Raw genomic sequence first — 16,337 nt, 5'->3', positions numbered from 1 at the left:
CTGCCTAACTGATAAAATGAAGCTACATCCTCCTCAATCTTATGTCTGTGACATCATATCCTGTATGCCGGAAAGTCATAAAAATTATTTTAAAAAGGCTGGGGTTTTTTCATATTTTAACGCGGGATTGCCTTTAAAAGTTGTAACTATTATACATTTTTATCTTTTTTTAACCATTTGAGGGGCATGCCACATTTGTTTTAGGCAGGCCTGGATTTGTGGAAAGGCCACCTAGGCCCGGGCCTAGGGGGGCGGCATGTTGCCCAACCACACCCACATTGGTTCAAAAACACTGGGGATGTACTGGACAATCATTTTTTAAATTTCCCATGCGCCAATCCCCATTGATGATGAAAATTTGCACAAATAAAGGGGGGGAACAGGGGTGACGAATGGCAGTGGGCCTAGGGGTGCCCACTATGTAGATCCGTCCCTGGTTTTAGGGTGGGCTCATGTCTAGGACATTAGAGGATTTATTTTGTCTTTATTTTGCTTCCTTGGACATTTGTAATAATAAGTGGCCACTTCAAGCATTTGCACCAACAGTGTCGGACTGGGATGCCAGGGGCCCACCAGAAAACCTTAGACCGTGGGCCCACTTTCCAAACTATTATTCCTCCTCTCCTCACTCAACCTCTTTATTCTCCTAGTCTTTTATCTCTACATACTATACTCTATTCTTCCATTATTAAGCCTCTTAAAGAAAAAGGGAATGGCCATGAAATAAGCCAAATGATTAGAAGCAAGAGGGCCCACTTATACTTGGGCCCACCGGGAGTTTTCCTGATATCCCGGTGGGCCAGGCCGACACTGTGCACCAACATCTCTAATAAAGACGTCTATACGACCTACAGTATATGTACCAGCCCTATTCAAACTGACCTAAGCATAAGAGTACTAACTAAGTTTCGCTATGCAGAAACGAACGTTAGCGAAGTTCACTATGAAATGCTCAAGCTGACTTATTTACGCTCGAGAAACTTCACCAGCTTTCGGCTGCCTTTAACACAAGACTTTAGATAACACAAATCCAAGTGGCTTTATCTGTAATATATCTTGATTGGATGTCTGGTAAATCAATTATCTAGCTGTGCCCTGATTACACTGTAGCTGACAGTGGAGGCGACAGGTATGGAGGAAGACAAACTTATAGAAGTGGATTACATGCAGTGGCGTAACTAGAGTGTGCCGGACCCCATGTAAAATAAATCTTCAGCGGGGTCTGGCACACTCCGATCCCCTTCCTCCTCCTGTCCCGTCTCGCCCACTCCCCACCCCGACTCTGCCCACTCCCACCAAGGACCAGTAACATAAACATTTTTTAAAAAAAATTTGTTTGTATTTAACGGGGAAAAAAACACCAAGACACTTTTAACTTTAAATTCGCAAAGTCTTTATTAAGAAATAACTTACCGATTCTCCGCTTGCACTCCTCTTTAGAAACGCGTCAGGGCTACGATCCATCGTGCGGCGCTCGATTTCTCCTCCCTGGCTATCTCCTATAGAAGGCAGGGAGCAAAAATCGAGGGCCACATGATGGATCGTCGCCCCTGTTTCTGAAGAGGAGTGCAAGCGGAGAATCAGTAAGTTATTTCTTAATAAAGACTTTGCAAATTTAAAATTAAATGTGTCTTGATGGGTTTTTTTTGTTATGTAGAAACGATTTTTTTTAAAAAAAAAATTTATGTTACTGGTCTTTTAAGGAAGGTGCTAGATCACTTGGGGGCTGAATACCAGAAATAACCTCAAGTGGACTTTGGCACTAATGTTAATGCATCAGCCTCAACTGCTTGAGCCTCAACTCCCCCTTGTGACAGCAACAATGCTAGAATTCTGGAGAGAATGCTACATTATGGGAAAACCATGGTAATTGTATTCAAAATTGCACCACTGCACTTGCGGTTGTAAGTGACCCCTCTTGTGTCTCTGACTATTGCTGCAGTGTTTTTATCTAGGCCTTACCCAGGGCTAGCACTGCAGTATCATGCTAGAGCACATAAAAAAGTTTTGTCATTTTGCTGAAATGCTGAGTGGAGTGAGCAAGTTGAAATGTATGATTGTCTCAGGGTGTAAAGGTGAATGTGGATTTTTATTACATTCAGTAATAATCTGCTGGGCAATAAAGCCATTTGTGTACGTTATGTCTGTATTTTGAGTAAAGGTGGCCATACACTGAGAGATCCGCTCGTTTGGCGATGTCATCTTGAGGTGGGCAATATCCGGCTGATCCGATCGTGGGCCCTAGGGCCCAACGATCGGATCCTAACGCATGGGAAACGGTCAGATTGCGGGAACGCATCAACGACTTTCGGCCAGATCTCGTTCGGTGAAGCCCGTCGGGGGGCCCCATACATGGGCCAATAAGCCACCTTAACTCAGTGCTCATGTTCTTTGGGAGTACAATCAGTGTGTATGTGTAGTTATGGCCAGGGCCGTACTGGGAGGAAAAAGCAGCCCTGGCAAAAGTATCAAAGCAGCCCATCTATTCACACGCATGCAAAGCATGATATATATTTTCAACCTCAAGATAACTAGACCTAGTGTTTACTAATAGATATTTTAAGTGTCCATTACCATATAATCCCCAGCTATATTATACACCCTATGTGCTGGAACTGGCCCTTGCAACAAATATCTCACCCTAGTTTCTATCACAACTATTCTATCAGATTGATTAGTGGCCCTATACTTACAGTATATTCCAAATTTTCCTTTGTGTGCCCCCAGCTAGACCATGCACCATTTAATTACCATGTGTGGCATACTTGAAGTGACTAGGCTGCCTCATGCAACAGCTCGTTTACATGTTGGCTCATGATTGGCTCATTTACATATTAAATACAGACCTAATTTGCATTTTTAGGTGAGCACTCCATTTACATTTTAAAGCAAGCGGCCCATCAGGCATTTGCCCGAACCCACAGATTGCCAGTCCGGGCCTGGTCATGGCAGATTATTATCAGTTGTGCCTGTGTTTGTAAGCAACACAATGTAGTAGTAGATACCATTACCAGTCGACCAGAGATAAATGTCAAAAATCCCAGACATATTTTCAAGAAACTGGCAACATAGGAACCAACATATGAGTCTTTTTTCCTATTGAAAAAGCAGTAATAGCACAGTGGATAGGGGTTCTCTAACAAAGTGGGGCAGTATACCGAGTGAAAAATGCATGTGATTTTGCCCTCCCAAAGTAGAAACAAGGTGCTACAAAAATGCCATAGATTCTAAAGTTGTTTGCTACAAAAAATGATTTGCTCATCACTAGTGTGAAGCTTTGTTGTACCTAAAAGTAAAAGAGAGCCCCATGAAACCCTGAAAGTTATTATGTGCTCAGTACTTGGTAGAGTTTGTTTAAATTCAGATTATTGCAACTGTTTCAGGCTGCCTTTTGTAAAGCGAAATTGATGATGATGCTGTTTGTAGTTGCTGATTAGATCTGCCCCCATAAAGATAGATGAGATCTAGGTCGGACTGGGCCGGCGGGGTACAGGGTAAAAACCTGGTGGGCCCTGCAGATCCACACCCACACTCTCCTAAGGCCAGCGTTGCCCCCTGATTGTGCCCCTCTGCCCTTATCGTGGTTGCAACTGACGCACAGGTACAAGTGGGAGCCAGAGGGGGGGGTCATGGCTGGGAGGCCTCTAGGGGGGTGGCGACAGGTAGGGGGCCAGAGGAGGGGGGCCCTGTGCCGGAAGCCCCGGTGGGACTCCAGGACTCCAGTCCGACGCTGGTAGGGTAGCCACTTGGCCGGTATTTTACTGGCCTGGATGGTAAAAATGATGGCTGATCCCAATGTTATTAATAGGGAAACAAGATAAATATATAGGAAGGCCGATATTTTTTTCCAGAAAAGGTGGCAACCCTAGATGCTGGATGGGCTTGAACTAGTTAATAGTGCTTGATAACTAATTAATTACTGGCACTACAGGTTGACCTGTACAGATTTCTCTTGACCATAACAGCGCCGCTAAACACTAAGCCGATCTGCCACCCATCGTTGCATCATTTTTGTTTATTAGTCAGACTGTCGGAACTGGGCCAATATTGTCCCACATGTGAACAGGGACACAAGTTGCAAGCTAGCACTTTTACAGCTCCAACTTACCATTTAAATATGTCATAAGAATGCTGTCGTGGACCTCCATTTCATAAGCGACGCAAATAAAGGAAGTGAGGTTATAGGGGGGTGGGGTTTAGACGCCAATAATGACCAGCACGTTTATATGAAACTCAATGCAGCTCAGCTTTGTTCCTGCAGTGCAATTTTTTTTTCTGGGAACTTCCCTGCTTGTTTGCAGGCCAGATTGGGCCACATAATGTCATGCTAGCATGAGCTTTCAGTATGAAGTAGACACTCGTATTCTAAGACAATTTGCAATCGGAATTAATTTTATATTTAGATTCTTTACATTTTATGATTAGGGCTTGCCTACCCTAGCAACCAATAAGAAATTTGGTAGTCAGGATGGAAGTTGAAGAATAGAATAGACTGAATATAAAGATTTCTGATGATTACTGTGTGACATTGACCATCGGGGTAGGCCAATGAATGCGTGCAGACCTACTCCAGTTTAAATATTTAACCTTATTCATAACTGTATGGCGTGTATCATTCTGTGGTTTTTTTTGTGCTAATAAAATATTATAAAAGAAATTCTCAATCAGTCTGGCTGTGGTTTGGGTCGGCAGTTTCCAGACCACTGTACCATGTCTTGTTGGCTCCAAACCTTACCTGACTGCCCAACTGCAAAACATCACCATGGAAACAATTCATCTTATACCCAATAAGAACTCTGACACAAGGTGCATTGAAATTTTAAAATTTTATTGCAACATAATAAAATGTGAGTTGAATATCTATTGTTATAATTTAATATATACTTTGTGCCATGTAGAAATATATATATATATATATATATATATATACATATATATACATATATATACATATATATATAATTTTCACGTAGAGCCGCACCCAATTTCTTCTTTGTGAATCAAATAATATTTATTTGCATAGATTTGTGTTCCAACGTTTCGGCCCTCTTTAGGGCCGAAACGTTGGAACACAAATCTATGCAAATAAATATTATTTGATTCACAAAGAAGAAAATGGTGTGCGGCTCTATGTGAAAATTATACACAATATTTGAACCAGCACCCACATTCAAGAAATCCGGATCCGAGTGTGTTTTCACACTTCCCAGGATGTCGTTACTTATCAGCAATGACTACATTCCATATTTCCCCCTTCTGGCTGGAACAATATGAACACTCTTTTTTCCTCTGTTTTCTATTCATTCCTTAATTATATTATTGTACTCGCTTCCCCTTTCCTTTGTTACTCATTAGGTCCCTGTAGCACACAGCAAGGTTTCACACATATGAAGGCATCACCCAAACACCCAACCACTGGCACCAAGAAGAGCCAATCAGTTTGTGAACTGCTGCATTATACATTGTATTGCTGCTCCTGATAAATGGAAAGAAGCAGATATGTGAGTAGGGTCATGAAGTGTCTCAATAAGGAAGACTAAGTTAATACACAGCTCTTTGATGACCTTTATGGATTCCTTCATTACTGCCTTAACTTCAGCATTATGGGTACATCATTACTGTACACACACACAAATTTACATGTATCTGTCTTGGGTGGGCTCAGACTATCCCAATAGTTTTATTTGATGCATGGTTTGTGTGTGATGAGGTTTGACAGGATCCTGTGTGATTGCAATTTTAGCTCATGGTTCCTGTGTGGTGCAGTCTAAAAGGGTTCAGACTTATTATTGTATCATGTGTGGTACGGACTAACAAGGTTGAGATAAATCCTTGTATAACTGATGTCGAGATGAATCCTTGTGTCATGAGTCGTGCAGCTTAACCAATGTGTTTTGTACTTCTTATGTGAAAATATATAATATTTCAAATATATATATATATATATATATATATATATATATATATATATATATATATATATAAGACATCGATATTTTGTGCATACAGCTACTAAAAAATGCCTTACCCTTTAAACAAAACAGGGATTGTTTGTCCATATATTGCAATATATTTAAGCTGGCCAACTACTATATGTATTTTGTGGTCACAGCCTCATTGCACCCCGCCTAATGGTTTTAAAAAATAGTGGTGAGCACAACTTTCCCTTGTTTGTTTTATATATATATATATATATATATATATATATATATATATATATATATATATATATATATATATATATATTCTGTTTTAAGGAGCCATCTGTTGTTCAGTGATGTGAAAAAATGTAGAAAAATACGGTAGAACCCAAATTTTACATTTTTTTCAGGGGACCTGGATAAAATAGTGTAAACCTGGGAAAATGTAAAATCAGGGTAATGTGTTAACGCAACTTATTCTTCAAGTACTCAAAGAATAAACACACAGGATTCAGTTTTAATATGAAATGTACTATTTACTGTGTTAATGACTAAAGTTAAAGAACTAAATCCAAAAAAACTTTACTACTCAACTGCTGCAGTCTATATAGACCTGTCAAAAAGGGCCAAGTGCTGGAATATAGCCCCCAACTCCAAAGGGCACTCAATTCAAAAATTCAAAGATATATTTCCAGTCAATTCTCAAAGTTAAAAAATCACTTTTTATTCATCAAAAATATTAAAAAAGTAGGCATACAGACCAACCGATACTCCGCCCTACGCGTTTCGCACCCACAGGCACTTATTCATAGGCCTATGAATAAGTGCCTGTGGGTGCGAAACGCGTAGGGCGGAGTATCGGTTGGTCTGTATGCCTACTTTTTTAATATTTATGATGAATAAAAAGTGATTTTTTAACTTTGAGAATTGACTGGAAATATATCTTTGAATTTTTGAAAGAAGAACTAAAGCCTAACTAAAGAAGTAGCTAGAAATGTTGTACATTATGTTTTGGGCTTCTGTACCAGCCCAAGGCAACCACAGCCCTTTAGCAGTAAAGATCTGTGTCACCAAAGATGCCCCAGTAGCTCCCCGTCTTCTTTTCTGCTGATTCACTGCACATGCTCTGTGCTGCTGTCACTTACTGAGCTTAGGGACCCACTCACAATATACAGTACACATAGAATAGAAATGTCACAATATAAGGCTGATTAGTAATTAATACAGATAATTACTACATGGCAGCACAGAAACCAGTGCAATTAGCATCAGAATTTAATAATCAGCAAACCTGTAGCATCAGCTTATATTACAGGGGAAGCTCATTTTCTGCTGGATAATTAGTGACGAGCCCTAAGCTTCGCTTCTCAACAGCCAATCAGAGCCCACTGAGCATGTGAGTGTCACAGACACTTTCCAAGATGGTGACCCCCTGTGACAAGTTTGAAGTCCTGGATCATTGCTGCTATTGACAAGCTGAAACTTTAGCCTCGTGCAATAAGTTCAGTATATAAAATATGGCATTTTTGGCCATATTAATTTTTAGGGTTTAGTTCTCCTTTAAGGATTGCAGCATTTATGTTAAACTATGGGGGTACGTGCAAGGTCTCTCTGACAGTCCTAAAGTCATTGGTGCGGGTGCAGTCTAATTGGAATTCACTATTCACAGAGAGAATAATGGCATAATATGCATTGGGTTAGTATTTTAAACCTTTAAATCTTACTTATAATATTCATAGAGGACAAACAGACATTTTTGGGAACATCGGGATACAATTTTGGTGTAATTTCCAGAAAAACTTGATGTAAAATTAGAGAAAAGCATCCATTGATGTGCATTTTAAATTGATGGAACCATAAAAAAAGTATAAAATGCAGGAAAACTTAAAATTGGGGTAAAATTGTATCTGTCTGTTTCCATACCCTTTATATCTGTCTTTTAACCAATCAATCTTTAGCTGTCTATCAGTTAAACTTTCGTCCATATTTATCTGTCTATTGCCTGTGTATCTATCAACCAAAACTTGGAATAAATCTAAACATCCCTTCTTTCTGCCTCTGTAACCCCATGGGCAGTAACCTAAAGGGGTATCAAAAACGTGTTTTCCCAGAAAAAGTTAGCAATTCCCTTTGCTTTTTCCGCCCTGGTCCAGAAGAATGGATAAGACCAGTGGCACAAACCATCAGAATAATCACTGAGGAGGTTCTGGTCACACAACTCAACTCTCCAATAGAGATGGGTGTTTGTGTTACTTACCCCTTTAATGCTCTAGGTGAAGCAAATTCAACCAAGTCATTCCTTTATCTATAAGAAAAAAAAAACATTTTAGTCATCATCAAATCTATCTATGTGTGAAGGAAGGAAGGAACTGGAATACTTTGTGGAAGTAAATGAGTTTTGTCATTGCAGATGAAACGCCCTCAGTTACTTCCACCCATAGGGGTATAACAATTTGATTTGACAGATATGGGGAACACCCTATAGACTAGAGTTTGTAATTTTGAGTTGGGTGCAGTCTATAGGGCAGGCTCCACCTTGCTGTATATGTTAAGTAGCAGCTTCTATGTCTTTGAAATGTATAAAATCTATTCATGATCTTTTTTGCATTCTCCCAAACAAGTATCATTTTATATAGCACCACGTGTATCCACAGTGCTGCACATTCAAGCAACTCGTCAATAAAATAGACAGGGATGAATATAATGATATCACATAATGATATGATGATGATTATAATACTAGAACATGAATAACCATAAACCATATATACATTTAAATCATATGTTTTTAGATACAAGAGGGAGGAGTCCTGCCCTGTAGAGCTTACACAAGTGGGTAACCTACAGCCCCAATGTTGTGCTTTCTCTGCAACTTTATCCATTCAACATAATGCATTCCCTTCCTGGACTCTGGTGGGGTCAGTATTCTTTTCTCTCTGTCTTTCTTCTTCTTCTTTATTCTCATAATTAAAAGCTTACCATATGAGCATGTATTTGCACTTTCTGTCAGTTCCCCATTCCTTCAGGCACAGGGGACAACCTTATCCTCAGCCACAGAGGGTCCTGGAAAGAATTCAACATTTTTCTGATAGCTGTGGCAAGTACTAGTAATAAGTAATATTATTAGTGACAGTATTAGTAACTATCACATGGTTATTTTTAACAACCTCGTGAACATTACACAGTTCTCCTTTTTAACCCCTGTGTATGCACATTCTTGATTTAGCTTTGCTGAACTTCACTAAAATGGACTTTCGTTGTCAGCTACATCCTTCATCTTAAAACAAGTCACAAGTCATACAGCATTCAGATAAGGGGGCTATGGCTAAATATTGTATCTCAAAGGGGGGATCTTGAAGCAAAACAATCCTAAACATTGTTTGTATTAAAAAAAAGTTTACATTTGGTCCGGCAGCTTAACGGAAAGGCTTTGAGTTGCAGAATTCCCTTCTGGTACCAGAAAGAACAAGCTTCTAACTTTCACCCTATATCCACCTATATACTTTTGTCTATTAAAGTGTGTTGGAAAGTGCATTGACTGTTTATACCCTTATTTAGTATTCATTTCTTGGTAAACACCTGAAGGTGCCTTTGGGTCCTTGGGTGTCAGGACCAGTGGCCTAATAACAGTGATGCAACCACCAGGGATATTAGGGGCCACCAGTTTTAGTGTTTAGCGTAAGGACCGAGGAGGAGGCTGGCAGGGAAACATTAACAATAGAAATTAGCTTTTATTCAGTGGAACAACGGTAGGCACAGGATGGGTTATATTAAGGTAGGCACTGGCACAATGAGACCAGGCAGGGAGAAAGTCCAAGGTTCAGCATGGAATGGGTTAAAGGAGAAGAAAAGGCTAAAATTAAGTAAGCTTTATCAGATTGGTCTATATAAATACACCAGTAATCCCTCAAAGTAATGCTGCTCTGAGTCCTCTGTCAAAAGAAACACAGCATTTCTTTCCTTCTATTGTGTACTCATGGGCTTCTGTATCAGACTTCCTGTTTTCAGCTTAAACCTCCAGGGCTTGGGCTTGAGCATGCTCAGTTTGCTCCACCCCCCCCCCCCTCCTCCCCTCCCTGCTGTAATCAGTGTAATCAGAGTCCAGAGCTATGAGTGAGCAGGGAGAGACTCAGGCAGGAAGTGATGTCACAGCAAGTTAATATGGCAGCTGCTATCCTAAACAAACAGAGACAGTGTCTAGAGCTGTTTACTCGGGTAAAGAAAAGTATTCTAAAGAATAAAAATGGTGTTCTAACTTGCACTGTTATGACTAATCTATTGACAATAAACTGCCTTGGTAGCTTTCCTTTTCCTTTAATACACCCTAAAGGGCAATGTACAGGTAAAAGGTCAGGATTGGGAGAGGCTCTGAACTCTCTGAATGTCAGGGGAGTCTAACATGTAGGGGTAGACAGCCAACCAAGGCTTTAATGGAACTAATGGACACATCTTAGGTTTTTGCATTGCTTGTACAGAGAGAGAGAGAGAGACAGAGAGAGACTGGAGGGGCAAATTCACTAACATTCGTAGTTGTGCCAGGCGCAACTTCGCCGCGCTTCGCCGCACTTTGCCACACTTCGCCAGGCGTAGTTTCGCCAGCGCTCCGCAAATTCACTAAAATCCGAAGTTGCGCACAGGGGTAGCGTAAGATTGCGAAGTTGCGCTAGCGTTGATTCGCTAAGTGAAGCGAAGTTACGCTAGCGAAGGCTAATTTGCATACGGCGCCAAATTCAAATTTCAATGGAGGAATACGTATCAGCACTACAAATGCCAAGAAAACCTTCAAATCATCAAATAAAAATTTTATTTTGCCCTACACATGTGCCCACTGTCTAGGTAAGTTGCTATGAGTCAGGAAATGTAGGGGGGAAGGAGGGGAGCCCCAAAAAATTTTTCGATCTTTTTCAGCCTATCACCCATAATGTAGAAAACACACCAGCGTTTTTTGGGACTAAGAAAAAATTTTGACTTTTTTTGAAGCAATCCCTATCTACTCTATTGCGCTTCGCCTGGTCTGAGGTGGCGAAGGAAGTCTAGCGTAAAAGGTAACGTTCAGTACAATGCGCGTGTTAGTGAATTTGCGTAGTTACGTCGGTAGCGAAAATTCGCCAGGCGTAAGGGTGCGAAGTAACACTAGCGAAACTACGCCAGCGTTCGTTAGTGAATTTGCGCAGTAACGAAAATGCCAAACGCTAGCGAATTAACGCTAGCGTTCGGCACTTCGGCGCTTAGTGAATTTGCCCAAGAGAGAGAAAGAGACCACAAAACAGTTGCTAACTGAAATTGCTACAAATGACACGATTAACTCATTTTTAACTGAGACCCTGTAATTTCTTGTGTCCAAGAGCTGACTGTTCTTATGAAGAATGTCATTTCCAACATATTGGTCTTTACAGCTGGTTTTCTTTCATTGTCGCACTGGGATGCCAGGGGCCCACCAGAAAGACCATAGACTCTTGAAATGATTTTTTCCTCCTCTCCTCACCCGTTCTCTATATTCTCCTAGTCTGTTTTCTTTATATAATGTAATCTATCCATCTATGTATCCTCTTTATTATGTACAGAGATAGGAAATGACAATAGAATAGGCTAAATGCTTAAGAGCAGGAGGGACCACTGACACCTGGCCCAGCGGGAGTTTTCCTGGTACTGACACTGTTTTCTTTTAGTCATTATATCTCCTCATGTATGGGCATCTACAAACAGAATAAGAATATAAAGGGTGTATTTGCACATGCCTTACCAATGACTAATCCCCACAGCTATATCTGATTTTATATCTATCTTACAGCACAAAAACTTACCCAATAATATCTCATTTCTGTTATTTATATTGTCTAGTTCCCAATTCTCAGTAAAAAAACTAGGGAACTAAGGATTTGCATATGTTCCTTCGCTACTGTCAGCTGAATTGGAAGCAGAACTAAACTACTTTCAAGGCTCTATAGAGATATTTTGGTAACAGTCCAACCACACTGTGTTTCAGTGTATATACAGTATATAGTATACTGTATATTTATTGTGAGCACAGTTACTTGTGTAATCACTTCCTTGAGTTTATTAAAGTATAGGACCATTATCATGGATTCTGACCTCCGTACTGCTGTGTATGGTTACACCCCAGATTACCCAGTTTTAAGGACGTCTCTACAGGGAAGGTGTGACACTTAAGATTTAGGTTACCATCTTTGGTTGCAGGTCATTCCTGGGCTTGATTATGAACAATGGGAAGAAACCACGGATATTGCCTACAATTTCTTAATTTTGATAATAGATAGACTTATGCAGTTCAAATTCCTCCACCAAATCTACATAGCCCCCTTAAAGAAGAACTAAAGCCTAACTAAGGAAGTAGCTAGAAATGTTGAAACATTATGTTTAGTGCTTCTGTTCCAGCCCAAGGCAACCACAGCCCTTTAGCAGTAAAGATCTGTGTCTCCAAAGATGCCCCAGTAGCTCCCCATCTTCTTTTCTGCTGATTCACTGCACATGCTCTGTGCTGCTGTCACTTACGGAGCTTAGGGACCCACTCACAATATACAGTACACGTAGAATAGAAATGTCACAATATAATAAATAAAGGCTGATTAGTCATTAATACAGATAATTACTACATGGCAGCACAGAAACCAGTGCAATTAGCATCAGAATTTAATAATCAGCCCTGTAGCATCAGCTTATATTACAGACAAACCTCATTTTCTGCTGGATAATTAGTGACGAGCCCTAAGCTTAGCTTCTCAACAGCTGCTCAGAGCCCACTGAGCATGTGAGTGTCACAGACACTTTCCAAGATGGTGACCCCCTGTGACAAGTTTGAAGTCCTGGATCATTGCTGCTATTGATAAGCTGAAACTTTAGGCTGCTGCAATAAGTTCAGTATATAAATTATGGCATTTGCAGCCATATTCGTTTTTATGATGTAGTTCTCCTGTAAGCTGAAGAAATTCGGTAGGAAAAAGGATGACGTCTGTCCATGGTGCAAATTTCCATATATATATTCATATAAAGTTGGCCCAGGAAATTTGCACCTTAAAAGTCCTGTCCCTCCATACAAGAGTTTTGGTCTAAAACAATCGAGACTCTAGTGTATGAGTTGGGCACGCCACAGATGGTGGACCCAGTGGTCTGCTTGTTAGGGGTGATAGATGATGTACTACCCACCAATGCCGCCACACGTGGCTATGTACGTTCATGTTCTATGGTAAAAAAAGCAGTAATTATGTACTGATAAGAGGAACCCACATTTAACCTTTTGGAGACAGTTTGTGGATGGGGCTTTTCCCCTTAAATTAACCTATGAAATGATGGGGGGCACAAGACATGTTTGAAAAGATCGGCTGGGTGGAATGGTGTGATCACAACTCTCTAGATATGTAACCTATTCTCATTTGACCTGGCATCAATCCAGCATCATACTGCATTGTATTTTGTTTGTGTTGTGTTTGTTGCTCAGAGACGCTGACTCTGAGTACATTTTTCTTATGCAAGCACAACATGATATGTGCAATCAGGAACAAATACCAGAGGCACAAATATTGTTGCTGGTTAGTGAATAAAAGGAACAGAAACACCAAAAAATTAAAGTGTATTCAAGTAATGAAAATATAATGTACTGTTGTGTTGCACTGGTAAAACGGTTGTGTTTGCTTCAGAAACACTTCTATAGGTCATATAAATAAGCTGCTGTGTAGCAATGGGGGCAGCCATTCAAGCACAGGATACACAGTAGATAACAGATAAGTTCTGAAGAATCCCATTGTATACTACACAGCTTATCTGTTATCTGCTGTATATCCTGTGCCTTTTCTCCTTTTTAAGCTTTGAATGGCTGCCCCCATGGCTACACAGCAGCTTGTTTATATAAACTATAGTAGTACTTATCTGTTATCTACTGTGTATCCTGTGCTTGAATGGCTGCCCCCATGGCTACACAGCAGCTTGTTTATATAAACTATAGTAGTACTTATCTGTTATCTACTGTGTATCCTGTGCTTGAATGGCTGCCCCCATGGCTACACAGCAGCTTGTTTATATAAACTATAGTAGTACTTATCTGTTATCTACTGTGTATCATGTGCTTGAATATATATATATATATAGATTTGTGCAAGTCTTCATTTGTGGGTAACCTCTGATGATTTACTTCAGTGTCTATTTTTTGCATTACACATGTGCCAATATAGCGCATGCATCAAAATGGCACCTGTTTTTCCCATACGTGCATACATCCGAACTGGTGATGTCACACCCCTTCAAGCACCAACATTACTAATAAAGACGTCTTTATGACTTTTAAGTACCCGCCCTATTCAAATTGACCTAAGTGTAAGAGTACTAACGAATTTTCGCTAGGCGGAAATACACACTAGCGAAACTTTGCTATGAAATTCTCGCACTGCTGAAGTATTGATAGCGAAAATTCGCCAGCATTCTGCAGCTGAAACTCGACTTTGCATTTTAGTGAATTAGCGTAGTGGTAACGAGTTTGCGCCTGGCAAAGTAGCACGAAGTGTGGCAAAGTGATTGCTGGCAAAAATTTGCCCTTGAATTTGCCCCTAAGTGTTTCTACTGCCAGATTTGAACATCCTAGCTGCTTTAGTTTTGACTTCTCCAGGTTCCTAAATTGAGTCTCTCTGAATACGGATGTAGCAGCAAACCTTGTTTCAGAAAATTCTCTACCAACAGATGTTGTTATGGTTTCTGGATCAAGAGACATCTGAGAAGAGAAAACCGTGGCCTGCAAAGCTAATTAGGTAGGAGTGCTATTTTCTATACTCATCTTTCTATTCAGGCCTCTCCTATTCATATTGCAGTCTCTTATTCAAATTAATGCACGGTTGCCAGGATAATCTGAACCCTAGCAATCACAAACTGGAGAGCTGCTGAATAAAAAGCTCAATTACTCAAAAACCACAAATAATAAAAAATGAAAACCAAATGCAAATAGTCTCAGAATGTCACCCTCTACATTACTAAAAGTTAATTTAAAGATGAACAGCCAATTTAATAAGAGAAATGTTTAAAGGGATACTGTCATGGGAGAAAACATTTTTTCCAAAATGAATCAGATAATAGTGCTGCTCCATCAGAATTCTGCACTGAAATCCATTTCTCAAAAGAGCAAACAGTTCAATTTTGAAATCTGACATGGGGCTAAACATATTGTCAATTTCCCAGCTGCCCCAAGTCATGTGACTTGTGCTCTGATAAACTTCAATCACTCTTTACTGCTGTACTGCAAGTTGGAGTGATATCACCCCCTCCCTTCCCCCCCCAGCAGCCAAACAAAAGAACAATGGGAAGGTAACCAGACAAAGGGGTACGCCCCCGAAACGTTGTTTCCTGTTTGGCATTGACAATAAACACGGGTTATGAACCCTTAAGCATTCGTGTGCTGGAGTTTCGTCTTATTGAGCATTTGTTGGAGGTGCCGTCCTCCTTTAAACCCCAAGCACCGGTGAGGATACTGAGAGACCAGGTGTGCTACTGCTTCTATTTTGCTTGAAAGGTAACCAGATAACAGCTCCCTAACACAAGATAACAGCTGCCTGGTAGATCTAAGAACAACACTCAATACAAAAAACCCATGTCCCACTGAGACTCCTTCAGTTACATTGAGAAGGAAAAACAGCAGCCTGCCAGAAAGCATTTCTCTCCTAAAGTGCAGGCACGAGTCACATGACCAGGGGCAGCTGCGAAATTGACAAAATGTCTAGCCCCATGTCAGATTTCAAAATTGAATATAAAAAAATCTGTTTGCTCTTTTGAGAAATGGATTTCAGTGCAGAATTCTGCTGGAGTAGCACTATTAACTGATGTGTTTTGAAAAAAAACATGTTTTCCGATGACAGGATCCCTTTAAGCAAAGTGTCCAAGCTTTGTGTGACAATGATGGCAAAGACTGCACTTTTAAATAAAAGTGGCTAACAAAAAGTACAGGTGAGCTGACATATCTGAAGAAGTGAAACCATATGAAACACTAACTGAAAAATGTGGTGGATGGTGGCGGCATGTGGAAACTGGCAGCAGCATTATGCATTGAAATAATCTAACAAGGCAAATGTTATAAAAGGAGGCTTTAGTTTCCCTTTTGAGGGGCCAAAATACCCTAATGTTTCACTGCAGATTTGTGCTCAGTACAGGGGAATTCCTATGCTGGTTTAGATTTACAATATCTTCCTATACAGGCTATGAGCAATCTCAGGGACTTTTGATATTGAACCAAGGCTCCTCCTACATATGAGTATATCTGTAGCTAAATCGGACTGCCTTACTAATCAGATCATTTGCTTGTTTGCTAATATAGGTTTACATTTACCGTAACTTTTACTGTATAAGGGCTATTCCACACGGGGAGATAGCGACGCGTTTGCGGTCGCGGCGACCGGCGCAGGCGACAGTTTTGTATGGGCG

Source organism: Xenopus laevis, chromosome 9_10L (assembly GCF_017654675.1).
Source record: "Xenopus laevis strain J_2021 chromosome 9_10L, Xenopus_laevis_v10.1, whole genome shotgun sequence".
NCBI lineage: Eukaryota > Metazoa > Chordata > Amphibia > Anura > Pipidae > Xenopus > Xenopus laevis.
This window is presented reverse-complemented; position numbering follows the sequence as displayed.